This window comes from Ornithorhynchus anatinus, chromosome 3, assembly GCF_004115215.2.
Source record: "Ornithorhynchus anatinus isolate Pmale09 chromosome 3, mOrnAna1.pri.v4, whole genome shotgun sequence".
NCBI lineage: Eukaryota > Metazoa > Chordata > Mammalia > Monotremata > Ornithorhynchidae > Ornithorhynchus > Ornithorhynchus anatinus.
In genome coordinates, this window is record NC_041730.1 from 31340755 (window position 1) to 31368017 (window position 27263).

General features: G+C 42.4%; 1 protein-coding gene across 3 annotated transcripts in view; it reads left to right on the plus strand.

The window, feature by feature from the left end:
* SHANK2 (SH3 and multiple ankyrin repeat domains 2) overlaps window positions 1–27263 on the plus strand; it is a 717042-nt gene that overhangs the window by 50736 nt on the left and 639043 nt on the right. For 2 of the 3 annotated variants that reach the window (XM_039911445.1, XM_039911446.1), the window contains exon 3: window positions 70–138. The gene's annotated coding sequence lies outside the window, so the exon portion shown is untranslated. Of the gene's footprint in view, window positions 1–69; window positions 139–928; window positions 970–27263 lie in introns of all 3 variants that reach the window. The other variant, XM_039911444.1, reaches the window with a different exon arrangement.

Consider the following 27263-nt stretch of genomic DNA (forward strand, 5'->3'; position numbering starts at 1 on the left):
TTTATAAACTAATATGTTTTCTTATTTCAAACTCAAGACATCTTTTGTTCTTTTATCTATCTTCAACAGAGATCTGGAAACCAATAGATTTGTCTGGAGTTTGATATACCGACTCTCTGAACAATTTTCTGTTTCTTCGTAAGTAATGCTCCATTGCACTTTTTGAAAGATTGTTACTGATTCATTTCTGTGTTTCTCTTTTGTGGACAAGTGATTAAGGAACTTGCAAAATGGATGCAGAATATTTTAAAGGTTGAAGAATAGCCTAGTCTATTATTGGATTGTCCTTTTTAGGAAAAATTAAACATTACTGGAAAACACCATTACCGTTCCTTGGACTTTTCTATAATGACAAGACATTCTAGGACACTTGAATAAGAAAAGAATTTTAAGGATGTAAAATTAAGGAAAAAATGTATTTTCCTTAGGAATAATAGAGTAAACCATTGCTTAAATAGTTTCAAACTACTGGGGATAAGTAGGGAATAGTGTAGAGTGCCATATTACCTCTATACCATTTCCTACTTTATCCCAAGTAAAATTTTAAGCAAACATTTTGCTGTGACTTACAGTTTAAGGTCTGGAATGACTCTGATTCATGGAAAGCAGAAAGCAACCAGGTTTTTCCATTGTATTTATGCTCTTAACTTGTGGGTATATGATTAGCAGTGAATGGGAGGGCGGAGAAATGCAGTAGAGGAATAGTTTGCACTGGAAGTTTACTTTGCTTTGCTTTCCATGCTATTTGCTACCTTTCACTATAGGTGGGCTGTTGCAAACAGAAAATAACTAGCTTTAACAGATATTTTTATGTGAAGTGATCATCCTTCCTATATGAAGTGAGATGTTTAGAATATTTAGGTCCTAGTTTTGTTCTCCTATCCCAAAAGTGTTTGGAAGGATGCTTAAAATCTCTCTTGTTTGGTAGGGAGTGTGGAAGGAGACCTGATGTTAGCAGTGAAACAGCATGTAAGTTCTGCCCCACCTCCTCCTTCCCATGTTTCTCCTCTTCTCTTTTGCCAAGCCCACCCTTCTCTCTGCCATCCCTGCTGCCTATGCACTGTTTCTGGATATTTCTGGTTCAGGCGAACGGCAACTTGTGCAGTGTACCAGAAACTGGCTTGAAACAGCTTTTTTGAGGATGCAGTAAAAACAGCAGCCACAGCTGAGAAGGAAGAGGAGAAGTGTTGGAAAATGGGAGAGTGGGACAAGTTCCTCACTGTGCTCCAAAGGCAGCATTTGGGAAGGGGCAAGTGCTTCTGCACATGTGTGGCTCCTCTCCTGTCTTTCTTTCTTTCCCCTCTTTCTTTTCTCACCTCTTAAGGCTCTACATTCTTCACAACTGACCATACACTCCTGCAGTGACATTACAGCTGATAACAGACAACTGTGAGAAGTGAAGGACATTGGGGATGCCTCTTGAAACCAAATTTTCGTGAGTCCTGTAGAGAGGAGGAGAGAGTTGGCTTAGCAAGCATAATTTTTTTCTTCCCACTGAGGAATTGGGTCAGTTCTATTTGGATGATTATTCTGAAATTCAGCACATCAGATCTTCAAAGCAGGGAGCATTTCAAATTAGAACTACACAAAGACATACGATTTTGGTATTTTAAACCCCAGCAGATTCTAGCCCTTTGCTCAGGACCAAACCATCCAATCAGGTTCCAGTTATCTCTAGTTTGCCACCCCTATATTCTTTATAGCTCCCCAGAAACAGAATTGGATAAATTGATGAGAGCACTTTGGATTTTTGTTTCCAATTCACTACGTCGTCCTCAATATACCACTCTTCAACGAAGTATCACCCAGAGGACATAGCAGGCTTATCCTGATGACTCTTCAAACCATGAATTGATCCAGACACACACACCACTAATGAACAGAGGGTTTTGACATGCAATTTGACCTATAAAGTGGCCCAGAAGAGTGGAAGAAGCATGGCCTAGTGGAAAGGGCACGTCAGAAGAGCTGTATTTTAAACCTAGCTCTGCCGCTCTTTGGCTGTGTGATGTTGTGCAAGTCATTTAATTTTTTTGTGCCTCAGTTACCTAATCTGTAAAATGGGGATTAAGACTGCGAGCCCCATATGGGATGGGGACTGCGTCCAATCTAATTATGCTGTATCTACTCCAGGGTTTAGCCTGGCACTTAGTAAGCGCGTAATAACAACAAAAAAAGTGCTGTGTTCCTGGCAGCAATCAGTAAATTTGAATCCCACTGTTTCTGTCTTGGAGAGTATCAGGATTTTAAATATCTGTTGTTCTTCCTACTTAGACTGTGAGCCCTAAGTGGAATAAGATTATGCCTGATGTGATTATTTTGTATCTTCTTCAATATGACAAGTAGTAAGAAATTAAAAAATACCATTATTATTGTTATTATTATTATTATTTTACACAAAATAATTTTGTTATAGCAATCCAAGCCAAAATGAAGGAATAAGAAATAGAGTTGTCCTTTGGTTCAAAGCTGATGCTGCTGTATTCATTCATTCATTCATTCAATAGTATTTATTGAGCGCTTACTATGTGCAGAGCACTGTACTAAGCGCTTGGAATGAACAAGTCAGCAACAGATAGAGACAGTCCCTGCCATTTGACGGGTTTACAGTCTAATCGGGGGAGATTAGGCTGTATAACTGCAGCCATGGGTGTGGCATTAAGAGTTCATTTCTTGCACATCTAGTCCTTGGAAATAATGATGGTATTTGTTAAGCACTTACTATGTGCCAGGCACTGTAATAAGCCCTGGAGTGGATACAAACAAATCGGGTTACAAATCGGGATGCTCAAATACAGCTAGGCTTCTTTTCAGGCTCCTTGCCATTTGACTAGGAGACCAGTGGTTAAGTAGGTATGACCTACATTGTGTTGGCAATAAAATTTAGGTTAAGACTGACTTTATGCATTATTATTATTATTTTTAAGCACTTACTATGTGCCTGTATAGTTCTGATAACAAGTCAATTTTTGTAAATGGTAATTAAGTGCTTACTATGTGCCAGGGACAGTATTAAGCACTAGGGGAGATACAACCTAATCAGGTTGGACACTTGGGGCTCACAGGTAATTCCCATTTTACAGATGAGGTAACTGAAGCACAAGGAAGTTAAGTGACTTACCCAACATCTAAGAGAAGACACATGGTAGAACCCAGATGAGAACACACATCCTTCTTGCTCTCAGGCCCATGCTTTATCCAATTCAAAGCTTCCTCTACAACTAAAAGTTCTGAATTTGATCCACCTAAGGCCATTCATACACCCAGGATATCACCAAATACCAATCAGTCAATAGTATTTGAGTGCTTATTTTGTACAGTGCACAGAAGAGTTAGACACAACCCTGTCTCCAAGGAGCTTACAATTTAACAGGGGAGACAAACACTAAAATTAATTACAGAGAGAAGAGAGCAGCTAAACTTAAAGGGCTGTTCATAAGTGCTGTTGAGGGAGGGAGAGGGAAGTGAGTAAGTACTTGGGGATAAGACTCAGGTTGTGGAGTAGGGAAGGAAACACCATGGCAAGATGCGAGATCAGTCATGGAAGCCTTCCTGAGAACATATGATTTTAGTAGCATTTGGAAGATGGGGAGAGTGGTGACCTGACACTTGTGAAGGGGAAAGCAGATAGGAGGGAGGGTGCAAGCAAGGGGTCAATACTGAGAGACATGAGAGTGAGACAGAGTAAGTAGGGTTGGCATTAGAGGAGCAAAATATGTGACCTGGATTGTAATGGAAGAAGCGCAAAGATAAGAAATGGGGAGAGAGCTGACCGAGTGCCTTAAAGCTCTTGTTCTAAAACAGAAGACTATCAGGAGTTTAAATCAGTAAGTGGTATTTATTGAGTGCTTACTGTGTGCAGAACTCTATATTAAGCAGTTGGGAAAATAAAGTGCAATAGAGTTGGTAGATGCGATCCCTGCCCACAAGGAGCTTAAAGTTGACAGGAATAGAGCCACCTTTTCTCTTCAGTGATAGAATGACCAGTATTCTGGACTGCCTCCTTGTGTAGGACTTTCATTTAGGGGAGGATACAAGGCATCCCACCATCAGCAGGACATATATTTGCATTGTTTTTCCAGTGTGTGTAGCTGTGATTCATTTGCAGAAGTGACAAATAGTGGTCATAGTTTCAGTTGAACCATCCCCACTCTCTGACCCAACCCCACTGATGATGATGGCATTTGTTAAGCGCTTACTATGTGCCAAGTACTGTTCTAAGCACTGAGGGGGATACAAGGTAATCAGGTTGTCCCATGTGGGGGCTCACAGTCTTAGCAGCAGTGGGCATTGGGAAACAGCTGATTGATGTTAGGGATACAGTCTGAAGCTAGGGAACAGAATCCAGGCAGGGATCGTGTCTGCCAATTTTGTTGTATTTTACTCTCCCAAGCTCTTAGTACAGTGCTCTTCATGCAGTAAGTGCACTATAAATAACATTGATCTGTGTCAGGAACAGGAAACTAATAAATTGCATTTAAGACTTGAGGAAAATACATCTCATAATACATCAGTTTACAAGCCATTGTATTTTTGAAGAGCACATTACATACAATAATTTTGGTACTTTTTTAAATGGTATGTGTTAAGCGCTTATTATGTGCCATGTTGTTAAGCACTTACTATATGCCAGGCACTGTGCTAAGCGCTGGGGTAGATATAAGATAATCAGGCTGGAAAGGGTCCATGTCCCACATGGGGCTCACAATCTTAATTCCCATTTTACAGGTGAGGTAACCAAGGCACAGAGAAGTTAAGTGATTTGCCCAATGTCCACAGAAGACAAATGGTGGAGCCGGGAGTTGAACCTAAGTCCTCCTGACTCCCAGGCCCGTGCTCTATCCACTAGGCCATGCCGCTCTCTATCCTGAGATGTGCCTATACTTTAATAAAATAAAAATCAAGCTAAGGACAAGTTAAAAGTTAATCTGGATTTTTAAAGAGGTCTATCACAGAGGCACTGAGCTAGGAGGCCATACACAACATCCATCACAAGACACTCCAGAGCTGAGCCAAATCATACTTATACAATCCCCAGCCTGTCAGGTAACTTTTGATGGATGCCACAGAGATTAGACCTTTGTTACCAGACTTCGTTGGGTTACTAATGCCCTCAGGTATTGTAGCACCATAATTATACTAGTTGATATTAGAATAATGACAGTTTTATGGACTAGTAAATAATTTCTGTGGCCTGGCAGGGATTTTGTTTTGTTTTTTTGTTTTTTTGGGACAGATTTGCAAGGTTGGTATGATATCCACATGGTCTTGGTCAGGTATTACCCACTGTTCTCTACTCCTCTAAGGCCATTTACTTCTTATTCTCTTGATGCTGATAAATCTAATATATTCCATTCCACACAGTTAATTATTTCCTGCACTGTTGTTTTGCTATTGCTGTATTTCTGTGAACTGCTATTCACTTGAATCGTGTGTAAGTCAGCTGACAAGAACTGGGTGACTCTGGTTTACATTATAGAGGCATTATGACCGTGGTTTTTACCAAACATACCTGACCCCTTGGCAGGCTTTCAAAACATCATGGGATGAGCCACTAAGAGAGAGCTCGGAGGCACAGAAGGGTTGAGTCTGTTGGGAAGATAACTTCGATAATAGCAAATTTAAATGCCAGTGGTTTTTGAAATTAGCCAGACTCTACTAGGTGCTTGACATGACTAATGAAAAAAATTAGGTTTTGCTTATCTTTTCATTCTGGGCCATATAGTTTTATTCTTCATTGCTTGTATTCATGGCAGTGCTCTCAATCTAAAACAGAGGCAGTCCAACCCCCACAGGGTTGCTGCCGTGTTCACAGCAACACTGGTGAGGTAGTGTCTGAGCCAAGATGCATTTTGCTGTGAACTCAAGTGAGACTGTCCAGAGCTTACCCTAATTCAATTTCTTGCAGGACATTGTCATGGAGTAAATAGGTCCATTGTAAATTTCCCAGCTAAAAGCCACGGTCCAACTGTATTTTGAACACTCACTGAAAATCGCTATCGTCAGTACTTAGTGAAGCCCTACTGTGTGCAGAACATTGCATGTGTAGTCAGAATCATCTACCCACTTTATTGTACTTTCCCAGTAGCTTGGTACAGTGCTCTGCTCAATAGAGATACAGTGTAGCTTAGTGAGTAGAGCATGAGTCTGGGAGTTAGAGGGACCTGGGTTCTAATCCCATCTTTTCCACCCATCTGCAGACTGTAAACTCATTATGGTCAGGGAACATTTCTGCTAATTCTGTTGTACTGTACTCTCCCAGGTGCTTAGAACAGGGCTCTTCACGTAGTGAGTGCTCAATAAATATCAGTGATTATGTGACCTGGGGCAAGTCATTTCATTTCTCTAGAGGAACAGCATGACATAATGGAAAAGGCATGGACTTGGGAGTCAGAAGGTCGTGGGTTCTAATCCCAGCTCTGTCACTTGTCTGCTGTGTGATCTTGGGGAAGTCACTTCACTTCTCTGGGCCTCAGTTACCGCATCTGGAAAATGGGACTTGAGACTGTGAGCCCATGTGGGACAGGAACTGTGTCCAACCCAATTTACTTGTGTCCACCTGTTTAGTACGGTGCCTGGAACAAAGGAAGCACTTAAATACCAGAATTATTCTTCTTCTTCTCTGTGCCTGTTACCTCATCTGTAAAATGGGGATTAATATTGTCAGTCCCATGTAAGACACGGACTGAGTCCAACCTAATGATCTTGTGTCTACCCCAGTGCTTAGTGTACAGTGCTTGGCACATAGTAAGCACTTAACAAATACCATAAATACATACCATTGATTGCACTGAAATAAAAGTAAAATGGGCAAGGAATGTGTCTGTTGTTGTATTGTACTATCCCAAGTGCTTAGTACAGTGCTCTACACACAGTAAGCGCTCAATAAATATGATTGGATGAATGAATACTCTATATTCAATGTTCAATAAATACTTTTGCTTGGAATATTACAAGGAGCATCAGGGGAGTGGGTGAGGTGGTGAGATCCTATAGTAGCTTATCCACTCATTTTGGAGAACTTTGTTAGGAAAACGGGTTTTAATTCAAAATGTCAATAATCCTTCACAGATCCTTATTACATTCCCAGTTCAGAGATATCTTGTATCTCCCTCATTCTCCCACCCCCATGTAGATGGGCAGCCAGCAACAAGGAAAGGAAGATCAGATTTCCTTTTGCCCTTTAATGCGCCTGATGCATCTGGATTTGTGGGAGCAGGGCATTCATTCAGTCATACTTTTGAGTACTTAATGAATGCAAAACACCGTACAAAGAGCTTGGGAGAGTACAATATAGCAATAAACAGAAACATTCCTTGCCCACAATGAGCTCATTCCTGCTGCCTCCACTGACTTGACCTGTTGTAATAGAGGGAGCTGCCCGAATTTTTATAAGAAGCAAAGCAGGATGAAGTAGAGCAAGGTACAGGTATCAGATTTGTGTGATAGTAAAAAAACTGGAGTGATGAATTCACTAAAGAGTATATCATTGTTCTTTGTCTATAATCATTTCTATTTTGCTTTAACCCAGATAGTCTCACCCACTTTCTTGTTTTAGTAGTACTATTCATTTTTAGTAATGTTCATTTTTGCAAACCCATTTGTGTCTTCAGCTCATTTTTAAGGTGATGTTGAACTCTTTCTGGAAAAAAAAGACTTTCCAGAATAGAACTCAGCCAGTATATTGAAAGAGATAAATCATGGAAAGTAATAGGAGAGCTTTGGTTTTGTATTTTTTGATGAGCTGCTTTTAGATAATATGGTGACAGGAGAGTCTTAAGGTTATAGTGCCCATTGTCATCTAAAAGAATGGGCAACTGATCTTCAGCTAGGTTATCTAAGTATTAACGTAGAAGTCTAGGTGTCTTGATTTAATCAAGATTATCCCATTAACTTGTATGTCCTCTTTTTAGATGCTAGCTTGATGTAGGAATATTTTAAAGCCAGATTTAATTGCAGCTTCTCAAACATGAGTATCTGCCTTTCTTCTACCTTGATTAGATTGTTATAATTTTCCTTGTTTGGATCACCTAAGTGTTCCTTTATAAAATTGCAATTGGAAATGAATTCACATAATCATCCATCCTTAATAATGTCAAAAGGAAGAAGATCTTTATTTGGGATCCCAGAAAAACTTCACTAGTTGATTTAGAGAATGAAGAATCATGTGAAATTTTACTTTTCTTGAATATTCATTTATCTTATCGTTTTCAAATAAAAGGTGCACAACTGATGAAATACTTGAAACTGGGAAAAACAGTCTTGAATGTCTCATTCAATTCTGTGATAATGGTGCAATAATCAAGATCACATGTTGGGTCTTCTGACGTGGACACCAGAGTAGATTACTCGACCATCCTACCTGCCAAGCCAGTTCCTGGGCATAGCTTGATGGCTGCCTACACATTTGCTTAGTAGTCCTTTGCTGTTAGGTGGGCTACAAGGAGGAGGGAATCTCTGATTTCATCTTATATCTGTCGGAGAGAGGGTGAGAGAGAGGAGCATTCTCAGAAGTGTATGTGTGGGGAAACTGACCTGAACTTTACCTGTAAGAGTAGCTGAGTGCTACTGTGAATACTCCAGAAGCCAGCCTTTTGAAGGACAGTTCTCTCAACATGGGAAGAGCTCAGTAAATACTGCTGACTATACAGTGCTGATCCTGGATCAGTTGACTGTCTTTCATTCAATCATATTAATTGAGTGCTTACTGTGTGCAGAGCACTCTACTATGTACTTGACAGAGGACAATAAACAATAAGCAAACATATTCCCTGCTCACAATGAGCTTAAGAGTTGAAGGGCAGTAATACTGGCCAACACAGAAACAGAACTAGGATAACAGGCATGAGTTTTTGAAGTCCAGCTGTACTTCCTCTACCTCAATAGTTTCCTTGTGGTGAGTGGCTGGGCAGCTGGGCCTTTTGTATGTGTGTAAAGCTGTTGGTTTGCTTCCCGTTTTGGCTAACCAAAGGCAGCTCATACCATGGAAAATGTCAGAGGTGACAATTTCAGCCCACCATTTGGCTAGTTTTTGCTTAGGATAGAGCCAGTGTAATACAGTAACAACCAGCACCGATCGTGCTCCATAAATACCATTAAGCTACAACTCTCTGCAGAGTGCAGTCTCAATAGGTACCTTTTGGGAAAATATGCGGTTGGTGGATGACTTCATTGAGCCTTTTACAATTCAAGGTAAAGGACATTTCATAGTAGGAAATGGGTGTTATGTTAATTATCCATGAATGGTAAATCAGCAGAGTAGAAGAGAGAGTTGATGAATCATTTTAAAATTTGAAAACACTTGTTGCTGCTTTTTCACTAGACACCATTTGTGATCTTAGCTGAATGCCACTTGTAGAAGTGAAGGACACCTTAGGATTAAAGGCATATAGAGATACAGGCATGTCACTTTGGGAAGACAGAATCTTAGTTAACCTAACACTCACATTTGGGAATGGTGAAATGAAGAGTAGATCAGTTGTCATTCATTCATTCAATAGTATTTATTGAACACTTACTATGTGAAGAGCATTGTACTCAGGGCTTGAAAAGTACAATTCAGCAACAGAGACAATCCCTGTTCTCAATGGGCTCAAGGTCCAGAAGAGGGGGAGACAGACATCAAAACAAATAAAGAGGCATAAATAGCATTGATATAAATAAATAGAATTATAGATATATACATCAAAACAAATAATCAGGGATTAATATAAATAGAATTATAGATATTTACTTATATATACAAGTGCTGTGGGGCAGGGAGTGGGGGACAAGCAAAGGGAGTGAGTCAGGACAATGGGGAGAGGAGGGGGAGCTGAGGAAAACGGGGGCTTAGTCTGTGAAGGCCTCCTGGAGAAGGTGAGCCTTCAGTAGGGCTTTCAAGGAAGGAAGTGTGATTGGCGGATGTGAGGAGAGAGGGCATTCCAGGCCAGAGGTAGGAAGTGGGCCGGGTGTTGACAGAGGACAGGCGAGAATGAGGCATAGAGAGAAGGTTAGCACCAGAGAAGTGGAGTGTGCGGACTGGTATGTAGAAGGAGAGAAGGGAGGTGAGGTAGCAGGCGGCAAGGTGATGGAGAGCTTTGATTTCAACAGTGAGGAGTTTTTGCTTGATATGGAGGTTGATAGGCAACCACTGGAGATTTTTGAGGAGGGGTGTTACATGCCCAGAACGTTTCTGTAGGGAAAGATGACTTTCTGTAGAAAGATGTCCAGTTAATGGGCATTGAAGGCAGTCAGAACAGGGTTGGTATAAAGAACCAGAAGAATCTTTGTAACTCCTTTCTTATTTCTCAATTGGCCTCAATTTCTTTTCCATGCCTTGTTTCATTGAGTGCTTTTAGATCAAATTAAAGGTTTACAGTCTCCCTAATAAATCAGTGGTATTTACTGAGCTCTTTTTTGTGCAAAGCACTGTACTGAGATCCTTGGTTGAGATCAGGAATCAGGTTTACTAACTCTCTTATGTTCCCAAGCACCTAATACAGTGCTCTGCATGGAGTAAGCACTCAATAACTACTATTGATTGTTCAATTAAATTGTAGTATTCAACCTGCAACATAACTGGGAACTGAGCCTGTCAGAGATCTCATCTCTGACTTCTTGAATAGTTTCATCAAATGGCAAGGCAAGATCAGTAAAACTGGGTTCAGGAATGCTGTTAGTCTGCTAGAATGAAAGAAACACTTATCTCAGTTCAGCTTCATTGGGCAGGGCTTGTGATGCATGGCGAGGGGAGCAGGGGAAACTTTTAAACATTCACTGAAGCAACTTCAAACAATGCATTGTGTCTGAAGACTGCTGGAAGACAGCAGCAGCAGACAGACCAGCCTGGCATGCCACAATCAGGAATCGGATGGCTTTTTTAGAGACAGCCTGGCACAGTAGAAGAGCACAGACCTGGGAGTCAGAAAACCTGGGTTTTAATCTCTCTGCCCATTTTCTGCAGTGTGATCTTGAGTAAATCACTTAACTTTTCTGTGCCTGCTACCTCATTTATAAAATGGGCATTAAATCCTCCCTCCTCCTTAAACTGTGAGCAGGGGACTGGGACTGTGTCCAACCTAATTTCCTTTAAATTATATAATTTATTCATGTTAATGTCTGCCTCCCACTTCTAGACTAAGCTTCTTGTGGGTGGGAAACATGTTTGCCAACTCTGTTGTATGTATTCTCCTAAGTGCTTAGTACTGCGCTCTGCACATAGTAAGTGATCAGTAAATTCCATTGATCTTGTATCTACCCCAGCACTTAGTGCAATTACCTAGCATATCTTTTTTTTATAGTATTTGTTAGCACTTACTATGTACCAGGCACTGTACTAAGCACTAGGGTAGATATAAGATAGGTTAGACAGTCCATGTCTCATATGGGGTTCACAGTCTTAATTCTCATTTTACAAATGAAGGAACTGAGGCACAAAGAAGATAAGTAACTTGCCCAAGGTCACCCAGTGGACAAGTGGTGGAGCATGGATTAGAACCCAGATCCTTCTGACTCTCATGCCTTGCTCTATCTCCTAGATCATGCTGCTTCCCTAAGAATACTATATATTATCATAAAAAAGAGTCTATAGTGGTAGTAATAGTGTAGAGGACTGTACTAAGTGATAAGAAAGAGTTTACAGGCATGAATTGTCTGTAGCAGGTCATATAGCAAAAGGCTACTGAAAATAATGAAAGAAACTGCAAATGTAGCAGTGAAACAAAGAAATTATCTCCATATGTCAGTCATCCATTAATCTTTTCAACTGAACTCGCATATTGGGATAGCTGTCACTGTCAGCAGCATCATTTTCAAACCTGAAGGACAGCACACTCCCTTTTGGGGTTGCATTTCCCGCCCCCCGCCGCCCCCCCCCCCCATAACCGCCCCGAAGTACAGTACTAAACTACAATCAACTAAGTAGAATTGCTTTAGTGTTACACTTTTACTAGAACTTAGAGCAGAACAGATTGCCCCTGGCTCTGACCTCTAGCCCCAAAGCCTTAAAACTGTATACTTTTAAAAACTTTAAAGTTTAAAACAAAAGACTTTAAAAAAGGGACTTGTCAGGAAGGGAAGGAGAGAAATTAGTCGGAATAGTCTGTGCAGGGCTAGAGAAAACACCTAGTTCATCACTAAAATTGAACCGGAATAGATCGCTGTTCTTTTGAAATAACTGTACTTTTATGATACCCCATTTAAGCTGAATTTAGGTCTCTCTATTAACCTATTCTAAATAGAAAAGAGAATTGATGTTGGATTTGGAGCTGCATTTAATGTAAGTCTAAAGCAAAATAATGAAAGAAATTAAGAACTTGAGCGAACATACTGCAGACAATTTAGGTCAAATTTAATTGAATCAGATCCCACAGATGAAAACACTAGCTGGCCCACATGCTAGGGGAAAAAACCCAAAATATGCTTGTTGAGTTAATATATAAAATTTTATCAGTGTATTTTTGAAATAAGTTACTTTTTTACATAATTACCACAGCACCTGAAATATAACTGCAAATGTTTTCCATTTTGAACAAAAGGGAGATATAAAATCTAGATACGCACAAAGCAGCAAAGAAATTGACAAATGAACAACTGAAACACAGATTAGTAAATGTGGTAGGGATATCTGCAAAATCTGTTTTTCTCTCTCTTCATCTGGATCCTCTCTTTTCCCCTTCCCCTCCTCCCTCTTTCTCTCTACTCTCTCCCCTTCCCCTTTTTGCTGCTAAAGGAAAGCAGCAGGATGCAAGGATAGCTTACGAAAGCAGGACTGTAGTAAAAAATACTTATTATATACACTCATTTCTGCCATACCATTTGCTTTCAAGTGATGAGAACATTCTTCTGAAATCAGGAGTCTGTTTAGGGTCTACATTCCACTTTCTCAAAGAAACTATCACGTGGCAAGAGAAGCAGCATGGTGAAGTGGATAGAGCTTGGGTATGAGACTCAGACGGACTTGAGTTCTAATCTCGACTCTGCAGCTTGTCTGTTGTGTGACCTTGGGCAAGTCACTTAATTTATCTGTACCTCAGTTACCTCATCTTGTTAAATGGGGATGAAGATTGTGAGCCACATGTGGGGCATGGGCTATGACTAACCTGATTAGTTTGTAATTACCATAGGATTTAGTTCAATGTCTGGCGCATAGTAAGCTCTTAATAGATAAAATTTAAAAAGACACTGGAGCATGTTAATGTTGCAGCACTTGTTTATCCTTCACGTTTGATTTTTGCAAGAATGCAACACTTGTGTTACAGAAGAACTGGGCATATGTTTGAAATATTAATGTTAAAATGTCATTTGGAAGGACTGACTTAAAGTCCAAATTTCCATAAAAGATACCCAACATGCACTGTGGAAGAAAGTATAATTTGGGTCAAATGTGTTAAGTCATTCCCAGCTGAGACACACATGCAGACAGTCAAACTTTCACCTAACCTGCAAACAGATTCACTATTTGATAGAACTGACATTTTTATTTTTCGATCTGAAGCCCTGGTTTTTCAAATGTCCAGTGCAGCGGAGTGATTATTGAGATTCATTTTTTTGTTTATTTTTGACTAGAGATAACTTTGTATTAAGCAAACCAAATTTTAATGTTTGATTCAGACTTTGGTTTGCATTGAACTGCATTGAACCAAATGAGGGGATGCCATAATAAAAGTATTTCATGACATGTAGCCTTGCTGGTGGGCCAATCTAGAAAGCACAAACCCGCTCTTGACCCCACTTCCCCCTCCAGTTATCGTCCTATCTCCCTACTACCCTTCCTTTCCAAAATCCTAGGACGAGTCGTCTACGATCGATGCCTAGAATTCCTTAACTCCCATTCTCTCCTAGACCCCCTCCAATCTGGCTTCCGTCCCCTCCACTCTACCGAGACTGCTCTCTCTAAGGTCACCCATGACCTCCTTCTTGCCAAATCCAATGGCTCCTACTCCATTCTGATCCTCCTTGACCTCTCTGCTGCCTTTGACACTGTCGACCATCCCCTCCTCCTCCATACCTTATCTCACCTTGGCTTCACGGACTCTGTCCTCTCCTGGTTCTCCTCTTACCTCTCTGGCCAATCATTCTCAGTCTCCTACGCTGGTGCCTCCTCCCCCTCCCATCCTTTAACTGTTGGAGTTCCTCAAGGGTCAGTTCTTGGCCCTCTTCTGTTCTCCATTTACACTCACTCCCTCGGTGAACTCATCCGCTCTCACGGCTTTGACTACCATCTCTACGCAGATGACACGCAGATCTACATCTCCGCCCCTGTCCTCTCCCCCTCCCTTCAGGCTCGCATCTCCTCCTGCCTCCGGGACGTCTCCACCTGGATGTCGGCCCGCCACCTAAAACTCAACATGAGCAAGACTGAGCTCCTCATCTTCCCTCCCAAACCCGGTCCGCTCCCAGACTTCTCTATCACCGTGGATGGCACAACCATCCTTCCCGTCCCGCAGGCCCGCAATCTCGGTGTCATCCTTGACTCGTCCCTCTCGTTCACCCCACACATCCTATCCGTTACCAAGACCTGCCGGTTTCACCTCTACAATATCGCCAAGATCCGCCCTTTCCTCTCCACCCAAACCTTACTGCTACGGGCTCTCGTTATATCCCGGCTAGACTACTGTGTCAGCCTTCTCTCTGATCTCCCTTCCTCCTCTCTCGCCCCGCTCCAGTCTATTCTTCACTCTGCTGCCCGGCTCATCTTCCTGCAGAAACGATCTGGGCATGTCACTCCCCTTCTTAAACACTTCCAGTGGTTGCTTATCAACCTCCGCTCCAAACAAAAACTCCTCACTCTAGGCTTCAAGGTTCTACATCACCTTGCCCCTTCCTACCTCTCCTCCCTTCTCTCTTTCTACTGCCCACCCCTCACGCTCCGCTCCTCTGCCACCCACCTCCTCACCGTCCCTCGGTCTCGCCTATCCCGCCGTCGACCCCTGGGTCACGTCCTCCCGCGGTCCTGGAACGCCCTCCCTCCTCACCTCCACCAAACTGATTCTCTTCCCCTCTTCAAAACCTTACTTAAAACTCACCTCCTCCAAGAGGCCTTCCCAGACTGAGCTCCCCTTCTCCCTCTACTCCCTCTACCACCCCCCCCCTTCACCTCTCCTCAGCTTAACCCTTTTTTCCCCCCCATTTCCCTCTGCTCCTCTCCCTCTCCCTTCCCGTCCCCTCAGCACTGTACTCGTCTGCTCAACTGTATATATTTTCTTTACCCTATTTATTTTAATGAATTGTACATCGCCTTGATTCTATTTAGTTGCCATTGTTTTTACGAGATGTTCTTCCCCTTGACTCTATTTATTGCCATTGTTCTTGTCTGTCTGTCTCCCCCGATTAGACTGTAAGCCCGTCAAACGGCAGGGACTGTCTCTATCTGTTGCCGACTTGTTCATCCCAAGCGCTTAGTACAGTGCTCTGCACATAGTAAGTGCTCAATAAATACTATTGAATGAATGAATGAATAAATTAAAAATTATTTATATTAATGTCTGTCTCATTGCTCCTCCTCCTACACACAGACTGAAAGCTCACTGTGAGCAGGGAACATGTCTACCTACTCCTGTTATACAGTACTCTCCTAAGTGCTTTTAAAGTGTTTAGTAAATACCATTGATAATAATAATTATAGCATTTGTTAAGCACTTACTACATGATAGGCACTGTTCTAAGCCCTGGGGTAAGTACAAGCAAATTGGATTGGACATAGTCCCTGTCCCAAGTAGGGCTCACAGTCTCAATCCCCATAGATTCATACTTACAGATGAAGTAACTGAGGCACAGAGAAGTGAAGTGACTTGTCGCCTTAGGTCACATAGTAGACAAGTGGCGGAGCTGGGATTAGAATCCATGACCTTCTGACTCCCAGGCCAGTGCTCTATCCACTACACCATGCTGCTTTATCCTTTGGTGAGGAGGAGGAGGAGGAGGAGAAGCCCTAAATTTTAGCCCTGCTCCTGACTGTAGCTTGCTAAAATGGGCAAAGACTCCCCACACTTTTTGCAGTGTTGTGCACCTCTCCACACCTAATGACTTGTTGCACTTTGTGCCCTGCTGGGAACATGATGGACAGGGATGAGAGAGTGTGTGAGTGGTGCACTGCAGGGCACTAGCACCAGAATCAATTCTTCTGAACAGGTCCTAAATGAAGTCCTAGGGTTAATGCTTATCTGTCATGTTCCTGATGGGAAACCCTCATGAGATGACAATATGATAATGAATCCATGAACAGTACCTTGCTTGTTGAGAGATTCCCTATAAATTTCTGCTCCTTGTATGAGGCTTTATACATGATACCAGCATGTCACTTGATTGACTAGTAAAAGAGAGGACACTTGGTTAATGGGTACATTTGAAGGAAGGGCAGCAGGAGGAATTGATTATGATATTGGTGATTTGTGATGTAAGGAGGGCTAAAACCAAATGCCACAAAAAGTGGGTAAATCCCATTAATTGGTGATGAGCCCTTTCTGAATTAATTGGATAAGAAAGTGAAATTCCATTAGGCTCAACTTCAGAGACAAGGGAAGATTTCCCTGGGATAGGGGCTGGAAACTGGGTTCTTCTGGCCAAGCTCATCTGCTGGGTCTTGGGGCCTGTTAAGAGGTGGTAGAGGCAGCTTCTTTTGCTCTGGTCCTAAAAAGATCATGTCACCAGGAGTGGAGGAAAAGAACCCGAGTCTGCCCTCAGGAAGAATCTCCAGTATGGCATTTTCATGAGACTGAAGGGTCATAAAATTAACTGTGCTCTCTGTAGGCACTTGGTTATCATTAGATATAAGTACCATCATCACAGTAGTAGTAGTATTTCTTAGGCACACAATTTGTGCCAAGCACTGTACTAATCACTGGGAAAAAAACTATGGTGAGAGATTAGACAAAGTCCTTGGCCCTTTAGGGGCTCAAAATCTAAGAGTGAAAGGGGAAAGGGGACTGGTAACAGTCACAAGAGGAAAGATGAAACAAAAAGAATAAACCCACACACAGAATGAAGACAGGTAAATAAATAAGGTAAAAGAAAAGTTCTAGTAGCGGGGTGGCCTAGGGGAAAGAGCACAGGCCTGGGAGTCAGAGTGCCTGGGTTCTAATCCCAGCTCTGCCAGTTGTCTGCTGTGTGACCTTGGACAAGCCAACTTCTTTGTGGCTCATTTACCTCATCTTTAAAGTGGGGATTAAGAGTGTGAGCCCAAAGTGGGACATGAGCTGTGTCCAACCTGATTAGCTTTTATCTACCCCAGCACTTAGTACAGTGCCTGGCACATAGTAAGAGCTTAACAAATGCAATTAAGAAAAGATACAGTCAGGCAGGAATCAAAATCTTATGGTGGCACAGTGGGTGATGGCATTGGTTACTGGCAAATGAACATTTGAACATAGTGAGCATCCTTTGGAATTTGTGACCCTTTGCTCTAATAATGTTGCCAAAATCAGTGTTTACATTTTAGGATCCTGTTGTACATGAGTAGGAGGTGTGAGGAGAGTGATGTGTTTTTATAGATGGAATTTAACTTCACTGAGACCATAGTTTGTCACCTAGCTGTGGTTGTGTTTTTGTCCCCACCAGGACTGCAGAGATAAAAGTATATTGATCTATTTCATATGAGGAAGTGTTTTTTTATAAAGTGTCCTGAGATCCTCATCTGAGGTTCACTGGCAGAAATTAAAATAAACATTGTTATTAAATTGAATTCTCTGCTTGCTTGGCAACACTTGACTGCAAAGTGCGTAGAGTATTGTTATCTCCCAGGAAAGTGTAAGATATTTTCTAAGATCATGTATTCGATGTAGAGATCTTCAAGAGGTAGATGAAATGTTGTAGCTCAGGAAGAAGGTGGAAATCACTCATTTTCATGGTCTAGGAGAATTGAAGTAATTATTAAAATAACTTACTAATTGTTAATCTCCTATTGTTCCGGACCTTTAACTCTCTCCTTAGGCCCCCTGTTCCTCCCCCTCCCCCATCCCTCACCCCCAATGATCTGGCCACCTATTTCATCACAAAAATCAACAAAATCAGGTCTGAGCTCCCCAAAGTCACCCCCCACCTCTCCCCTCCCCCCCACCAACCCTCTCCCCTACTTTTCCATCCTTCCCTGCAGTTATCCTCAGAGGAGATCTCCTCTCTCCTGGCAAGTGCCACCCCCTCCAACTGCACCTCAGACCCCATTCCCTCTCACCTTATTAAAACCATCTCCCCTGCCCTCCTCCCTTCCTTAACTTCTATTTTTAACCACTCAATCTCCAATGGCTCCTTCCTCTCTGCCTTCAAACATGCCCACGTCTCCCCCATCCTAAAAAAAACCGCTCTTGACCCCACTTCCCCCTCCAGTTATCGCCCTATCTCCCTACTACCCTTCCTTTCCAAGATCCTAGAACGAGTCATCTACAATTGCTGCTTAGAATTCCTTAACTCCCATTCTCTCCTGGACCCCCTCCAATCTGGCTTCTGTCCCCTCCACTCTACCGAGACTGCTCTCTCTAAGGTCACCCATGACCTCCTTCTTGCCAAATCCAATGGCTCCTACTCCATTCTAATCCTCCTTGACCTCTCTGCTGCCTTTGACACTGTTGACCATCCCCTCCTCCTCCATACCTTATCTCACCTTGGCTTCACGGACTCCGTCTTCTCCTGGTTCTCCTTGTATCTCTCTGGCCGGTCATTCTCGGTCTCCTTCGCTGGTGCCTCCTCCCCCTCCCATCCTTTAACTGTTGGAGTTCCTCAAGGGTCAGTTCTTGGCCCTCTTCTGTTCTCCATTTACACTCACTCCCTTGGTGAACTCATTCGCTCTCACGGCTTTGACTACCATCTCTACGCAGATGACACGCAGATCTACATCTCCGCCCCTGTCCTCCCCCCCTCCCTTCAGGCTCGCATCTCCTCCTGCCTCCAGGACGTCTCCACCTGGATGTTGGCCCGCCACCTAAAACTCAACATGAGCAAGACTGAGCTCCTCATCTTCCCTCCCAAGCCCGGTCCTCTCCCAGACTTCCCTATCACCGTGGATGGCACAACCATCCTTCCCGTCTCTCAGGCCCGCAATCTCGGTGTCATCCTTGACTCGTCTCTCTCGTTCACCCCACACATCCTATCTGTTACTAAGACCTGCCGGTTTCACCTTTACAATATCGCCAAGATCCGCCCTTTCCTCTCCACCCAAACCTTACTGCTACGGGCTCTCGTTATATCCCGGCTAGACTACTGTGTCAGCCTTCTCTCTGATCTCCCTTCCTCCTCTCTCGCCCCGCTCCAGTCTATTCTTCACTCTGCTGCCCGGCTCATCTTCCTGCAGAAACGATCTGGGCATGTCACTCCCCTTCTTAAACACTTCCAGTGGTTGCTTATCAACCTCCGCTCCAAACAAAAACTCCTCACTCTAGGCTTCAAGGTTCTACATCACCTTGCCCCTTCCTACCTCTCCTCCCTTCTCTCTTTCTACTGCCCACCCCTCACGCTCCGCTCCTCTGCCACCCACCTCCTCACCGTCCCTCGGTCTCGCCTATCCCGCCGTCGACCCCTGGGCCACGTCCTCCCGCGGTCCTGGAACGCCCTCCCTCCTCACCTCCACCAAACTGATTCTCTTCCCCTCTTCAAAACCTTACTTAAAACTCACCTCCTCCAAGAGGTCTTCCCAGACTGAGCTCCCCTTCTCCCTCTACTCCCTCTACCACCCCCCCCTTCACCTCTCCTCAGCTTAACCCTTTTTTCCCCCCCATTTCCCTCTGCTCCTCCCCCTCTCCCTTCCCGTCCCCTCAGCACTGTACTCGTCTGCTCAACTGTATATATTTTCTTTACCCTATTTATTTTAATGAATTGTACATCGCCTTGATTCTATTTAGTTGCCATTGTTTTTACGAGATGTTCTTCCCCTTGACTCTATTTATTGCCATTGTTCTTGTCTGTCCGTCTCCCCCGATTAGACTGTAAGCCCGTCAAACGGCAGGGACTGTCTCTATCTGTTGCCGACTTGTTCATCCCAAGCGCTTAGTACAGTGCTCTGCACATAGTAAGTGCTCAATAAATACTATTGAATTAATGAATTTTGAAATGGAAACCAAGACCCACACTCTTTGTCCTGATGAGAAACAGACATATTTTCTGAAACACTAAAACACTAAAAGGATACAATTTGTACTATCCCTAGGCCACACACAGAGATAATGTTAGCATAAGCTTGTTTCCTCTAGAGCCATATTGCAGTTACCACCTAACTTGAGCTCTTCAAGATCCACCTCATCACTATAGCCTGAAGCACTTTGAAGTGTAGAACAAAAAAGAAAAAAAAAAGCATTGGAAATTTTCCCTGTAGTTTGTCTAAAAATAAACCTTTTTGTCTTTCCAAATATTATGGTGCTATTACCTTCACCCTCAATACTTCGTAGTATCTGATTAATTTTCATAAGCAGTTACGATATTGATGGTATTCTAAAATGAAAGCATTCATTGTTAATGTTGTAATTTGTAAGGAGAATGCTAATCTCGGATACTGATTTGGGGAACAGAGGTCAAAGAGGATGTAACTTTCTTCCCTAGAAATATCTGCTAGTGTCGGGTATACTTTGAGCACATTGTGACCTGGTGGGTAGAAACATTCATTTCATATGATCTCCCCTTAGCCATACAGCCTTTTAAAATATTCAGGATATTAATTAGTAATGAGTGTGCTGTTTCAGGCATGAGTTTGAGGCTAGCCCTGATTAACCCCTCTGATGACCATGCTTACCTACCTGAGCATTCAAGTGAATAGGAACAAATATATTCAATAGTTTTATGTCCAGGCACTGTTTTCTAATTGAAAGCCCTATTAACTAGTGACCGTTACTGTCTCATTTTATGTTCCCTCATATCTCCTGTAAACTTGTGAAGATTCCTTATTCTTTCCTTCTTTGAATTCCCTGGCTGCTTAATCTAAGACTTTGTTTATAGCAGGCACTTAATAAATTCTCCAGCTGAAAATGCAGGCAGGTTTTGTGAGGTGCCATCAACAACAGACAGCAATTGAGAGAACAAAGTTTGTGTGTCTTAGATTTGAGTTGAAGGGGCAGTTTGCAACACTGGCAAATCCAGGAAACTGGAATAGGCTTCTGAATCATGACTCCTTATATTTCCCTTCATTCTCATTACTGTCACCACTATTTACTGAGAACATGCTTTATGCAAAATTCTGGGTGGGCATTCATGCCAGAACATGGCATTGTAGAGCAAAGTTTGGATAGATCACAAGAGGGGAACAAATACCATGACATGGCCATGAATCAGTTGTAACACAATGTGTCTTGCAAGAATACTCAATTTAAAAGTTTGTCTCAAGCAGATCAAATAATTTCTTGGCACCAGTGTTATCAGTATCTCATTAGCATTTAGCTGTTGCCATTAACACTGTTATTGGAAATTGAACTTTAAACTCAGCAGATGGGTTCCCAGGGCCATGCTAATAAACCAGAAAAGTGTCAGATCATGCAACCCCTACTTGAAACAAGCTTTAGGAGGCTTTTTGTTTTACCGACCTTCTTGAATTTCACTGTGTGTCAGAAGTCATATTGTTTCAATTTTTTGAACCATGCTCTTCCGAATCCCTTATTAACCACTGAAACAGTTGTTGATGGAAACTTTTTTTTCCATTTTGGGGCTTTCCTAGAAAACAACTACAGGCATACCTCTGATTCCAAATAACCACACTACTGATTATCCAGAGCTATGTTATGCACTAATGATACCACAGGCCCCACCCAACATTATGTCCTGAGGGGAAAACAATACCCATCTTTCCACTCCCCCTATAGACTGCAAGCTCATTGTGGACAGGAAACATGTCTACCAACTCTGTTGTGTTGAACTCTCCCAAGCGCTTAGTACAGTGCACTGAACTTAGTAAAGAGCTCAGTAAATACCATTGATTTCCATTCCATGATTCGAAGCTCCAACCCATGTGGTCCAGCAGGAACACAAGAAGCGAGCAGGTTCTGTTTGGCAGTAAGGGAGGGAGGGAAGTGTCCATGGAGAGGGGAGAGAGAGAAAGCGGGAGCTGGGCCAGACTGAGAATAGTGAGGAGTTGCTCCCCATGTTTTATTCTTAACTAATATGAGAAACCCCCACAAGCTGCACCTCCTGCCCTCCCACTGGTCTCCAATCTTCCCTTTGCTGCCCCAGTGGCACCAGCCTTGGTTCATGTTGCCACGGCCACCCCAGTCTTTCGAGAGGCAATCAGGAGTAACACTACTCCCTTGTATGTCTGGTCCAGCATGCTTCTACTGACCCCCACCCCTGGAACCCAGTTCCCACTTGGAGCCCCATTGCTTCTTCCCAGCTGTGGGCAGGGATGATGTTAGTATTTGTTAAGCGCTTACTATGTGCAGAGCACTGTTCTAAGTGCTGAGGTAGACACAAGGGAAACAGGTTGTCCCACGTGGGGCTCACAGTCTTAATCGCCATTTTACAAATGAGGTAACTGAGGCACAGAGAAGTTAAGTGACTTGCCCACAGTCACAGCTGGCAAGTGGCAGATCCGGGATTCGAACCCATGACCTCTGACTCCAAAGCCCGTGCTCTTTCCACTGAGCCACGCTGCTTCTTGACAAGCTGGGGTGGAGCTTATGATCCATTAGTGCTGCTCTTGCCCCTTCCCTTTTCCCCTAACCCTTTCTGGGTGGAGATGGGGCAGGGGATTGGTGGTGGGGAGGGAAAGCGTGGAAAAGTTTTTTTGTGTTTTGTTTTTTTTTTAAAAACCCAAACAATAAATCCCTGAAGAGAGGGGATAGGGAGATGGAGAAGGAAGGGATCTAGTTCCAGGTACAAGGGGACATGACATCCATACACCAGGGACTGGAGAAGAGGACCAGCAGAGGGAGATTCAGTGTGTAATTTTCACTTACCTCCAGGGTCCAGTTATCATCAGGGCTGCTTCTCAATGGGAACCTTACAAATTGTAAGTCAATGGGAAAGCACAGGCCACAACACACCTGTTCATGATGCAATCGTGTTTCCATTTAACACCTCACCATGGAATCATGAGACACTTGTACTACATTTTAGGAAGAATGCTGGTACCCAATATTTTTGTAAGTAGAATAAAGATAGAATACATAGTCTCTGACATCCCAAATGAGATTTATCAGTTAAACCAACCCAAGAAACGAGGCCAGGGTGAGCGTAAAGGTGTAATTTCTCCCTGATAATGTTTGTGATATTCAAGTGCTTACTTTCTATCAAGCATTATACTAAGTGCTGGGATAGATATAAGATGATCAGGTTGGACTCAGTCCCTGTTCCTCAAAGCATTAGGAAGTGTAAGGAAAAGGGAGAACAGGTATTTAATCCCAATGTTACAGCTGAGGCACATCCATAGGCACAGAGAAGTGAAGTGACTTGCCAAGGTCTCCCAGCAGGAAAGTGGAGGAGCCAGAATTAGAACCCAGGTCTTCTGACTCCCAGTCCCGTGCTCTTTCCACTAGGCAACACTGCATTATCCTGATTTAAGCCCTTTGAATCAGGCTTGTGACTCACTTGTATGGTTGAGTCTCACAGCCAAAATAAAGTGGGGAGAGTTATGTAATTATCTGCTGAATAAATTGCCCTCTACCAATGTGAATGGTGCTGTCAGAAGCTTCAACCTGAATTTTTTTTTAATGTCCTTTTTTCATTCAGCTTCCATTTCTGTGTATTTCTTCTCTTCACTAAAATTGTAAGCAACCATGTAAAACTTGTATTTAAATCAACTGAAAAATAACAATAGCAATACATTTTTTTATATTTCAAGTGTAACTTGCTATGCATTTTAAAAACTGCAGTATCAAATACAACAAAGTCTTCACACACATGGTATTTAAATAAGGTCAAGTAGCAGCGTGTTATGCCACATAATAAAAGAGGAAAAAAAGAACTTATTTTCTTTTTAATATTAATACTTTATTTGGGAGCTCCCTAGCTGTAAGAATCAGCCCCCTATGACAATGACCTTCACTATCCAGGCATGCAAGAGAAGCTGAGTGAAAAAAGCCTTCTTTAAAAAGGTTCTTTAGACAAATGGGAGAGTGAAGGAGAGAAGAATATAATGAACATTTTCTTTCTTAGGTTAAAAGAGCAATTACCAAAAATACTGTACCCTTTTGAGTAAATAAAGTATATTAAATTCAAATAGCAGTAGGGAGAAAAAACTTCAGAATCCCTTCAACGGATTATAAAAGCAATGGTATCAAAAAGAGAAAAAGGAGAAACACCTTAGATCTAGCCAACCATCTTGGCTGTATGATCTCAGGGGCCAGAGATGCTGCTAATAGAGACTCTGTTTTTAGTCTGCCACAGACTACTTGCTCAGGGGTGGTGGGCAAATTCCCTTTGTTGTCGGAACCATCCCTGATTCACTTTAAAGGAGTTGGGGCCATTAGTGATCTGGTTTTTTAAGAGGAATCCCTGATGATAACTTCCTCAATATAAAGTTTAGGAAAATGTATAAAATAAAAATGTGGTGCCATCTTTTTGAGGGAGTATTTTCCAAGCATGTTGTGCTTTTCTCTGTAGGATGCATCAGTGGTATTTATCAAGTGCTTAACTGTATGCGGAGCACCATACTAAGCGTTTGGGGGAATACATTGTAACAGAGTTGGTAGACACTGTCCCTGCCCACAAGGTGCTCACTGTCCACGGGAGGAGAAAGCCATGAAAATAAATAGCAGATAGGGGACAGAGAATATAAAGCTATATACATAAATGCTGTATCAAAGTACTTAAAGGGTACCCAGCCAAGTGACACTGAGGGATGGCAGGTAGGGAAAGAGGGCTTAGAAAGGGAAGACTTCTAAGAAATGTGATTTTTAGGAGGGTTATGTAGTTAGCAGCTACTGAGCTCCCATTTTATACATGAGGAAACTGAGCCTCAGAGAAGTTAAATGACAGGCCCAAGGTCACACCACAGGTACATGGAAGAGCTAGTATTGGAACTCAGGTCCTCAAATTCCCAGGCCTGGGCTTTTTCCTCTAGGCCATGCTGCTGAACTTTATGAAGTCTACTTAAACATTTCCTTGGTAAAGCATCTTTAGTAAGTTTAGTGAAGAAAGGAAAGGTGGCAGAAGTAGGTCAATCAGTGGTTTCTATTGGATGTTTACTGCTTGCAGAGCACTATACTAAAGGTCTGGGAGTGTACAGTACAACAGAGCCCCCAGGAGCCTATGGTTTAGAGGGAGAGCCACATTAAAATAAATGAAGGATGTGCACATAAGGGCTGTGGAGGCTGAAGATGGGGTGATTAGCAAGTGCTTAAAGGGTTAAATAATAGAGATAGATAAGCAGATAATCTGGTTTGGGTTTCAAAACCACTGGAGGCCATTTCAAAGATATAAAGATGGGAGGATTGATGCATGATGGGATATGAAGTCAAACACATCCTTAGCCTCCAGTGGCACTATATTAACATTCATTGACTTGTCTGCTGTGTGATGTTGGGCAAATCACTTAACTTCTGGGCCTCAGTTATCTCATTTGTAAAATGGGGATTGAGACTGTAAACCCCACATGGGACAGGGACTGTGTTCAACCTGATTTGCTTGCATCTATCCCAGTGCTTAGTACGGTGCCTAACACATAGTAAGCGCTTAACAAATACCTTAACTACTATTGTTATTATTTGATTGGTTCTATTTTTTAAAATCACAAAAAGCAGAAAGGTGTTTATTGACACTGAGAAAGTCATTTTGATTAATTGAAAGGGAAAAACATTACAACATGGTCTCTTTCTCGCATATAGCACTTTGATCATCCTCTAAGAGAAATAATTATGGTACTGTACTATGCCCTGGGCACAGAAAAATGAAGTGACTTTCCCAGTCACACAGCAGGAGGTGGCAGACTTGGGGTTAGAACCCAGACCCTCTAACTCTGAGGCCCATTCCCTTTCCCCTAAACCTAGTTGCTTCCCTCATCATTCAAGTCAAGAAAAACATGTCCAGAAAACAGCCCCTCTAAATGGCGGGTGATAGGTAATAACACAAGAGATGTCGAGAGAGAGAGAGAAGAGAAGAGAAGAGAAGAGCAGGAGTTGTGGGAGGAAGGAAGGAGAGACCAAAACACTATAGTGTGATTTGTGGTGAAGGCAGCTGGACAGTGTGAGAGAGGTAGCAAATGGGATGGGGAGGACAGTGGTCAAAGCTGTGGCAGTTAGCCAGTGATGGTTACTTAAGTGAGTCGGTTTAGGGGCAGTTGAGGGGAGACTTAAGGCCCAATGAAAGAGTAGCTGTGTGGGGAGCTGGCATCTTCCTTTTTCCTCAGGATTGGCTTTCTTCCTATCCCCCTCTCCAGGGAGAGCAGGAGGATGCTGTTTACCAGCCACATGCTTGCTGCATTTGTCTAGTGAATTAATTCATAATGGTATCTATAGACTGATGCTCTGCTTTAAATTGTAAGCTTGTGGGCAGGGATTTCATTTACCAACTTTTGTACTTTCCCAAGTGCTTAGCATAGTGCTCTGCATGCAGAATGTGCTCAGTAAATACCACTGATTGATTATATATCTGTGTAGCACCTAATGATTTTTTTACTGTCAATTCTATTCATCCTACTGGAGGATGGCAGAGCCCAAATAAATGAAACACACAACAATCCTCAACCTTCATTTTACCCTAGAGTTTTACCCTCTTCCTCTCAATATATGACTAGCCAATTGATCAATCAATGTCAGTCAAGTCCTAAAAAGAAACAAAACTGAGGGGTTGACATGAAATTATTGCCTTTGAATTGGATAAATAATAATGATCTGGTCAGGAGGAAGTAAAAGGAAGTAAGATAAATCTCAAAGTGAACAATCAAAAATTGGCCATTATACTATCACTGAACCTTGGCATAATATTTGTTGCATTTTTGAATTTATATAAGAGTAGGTAAGAGAGAGCTTTATTTAAAAGTTTTTAAGCAGTATTGTATGTCGTGGTCAGTCTGGGGTCTGGATCAGGACTGGTTCCTGTTTAATCAGGAAACATTTTGTTTGTGATTGCTCAGTGACCGCAACGAACAAGGCTTTGAGTGTTTGGAACATTTCTTGCTTTTTCCTCTCTGCTCCATCTCAGTTCATAGGAATCAAGTACCTTTCTTTATGCATCAGAGGAAGAATTCAATTATTTACTTACCCCCTAAAGCACAGCAATTTGATTATGTGGGACATTTACCCAGGAATTTTCCTTGGTGTAGTGAGGTAGTTTATTCTTAACTCTTTAACTCATGAGAGCCAACAGATTTTTAGATTTTTGATACCCTCAACTTTTTGATCTACCTGATCCTCTTCTATGTACATGGGAGATTTTGT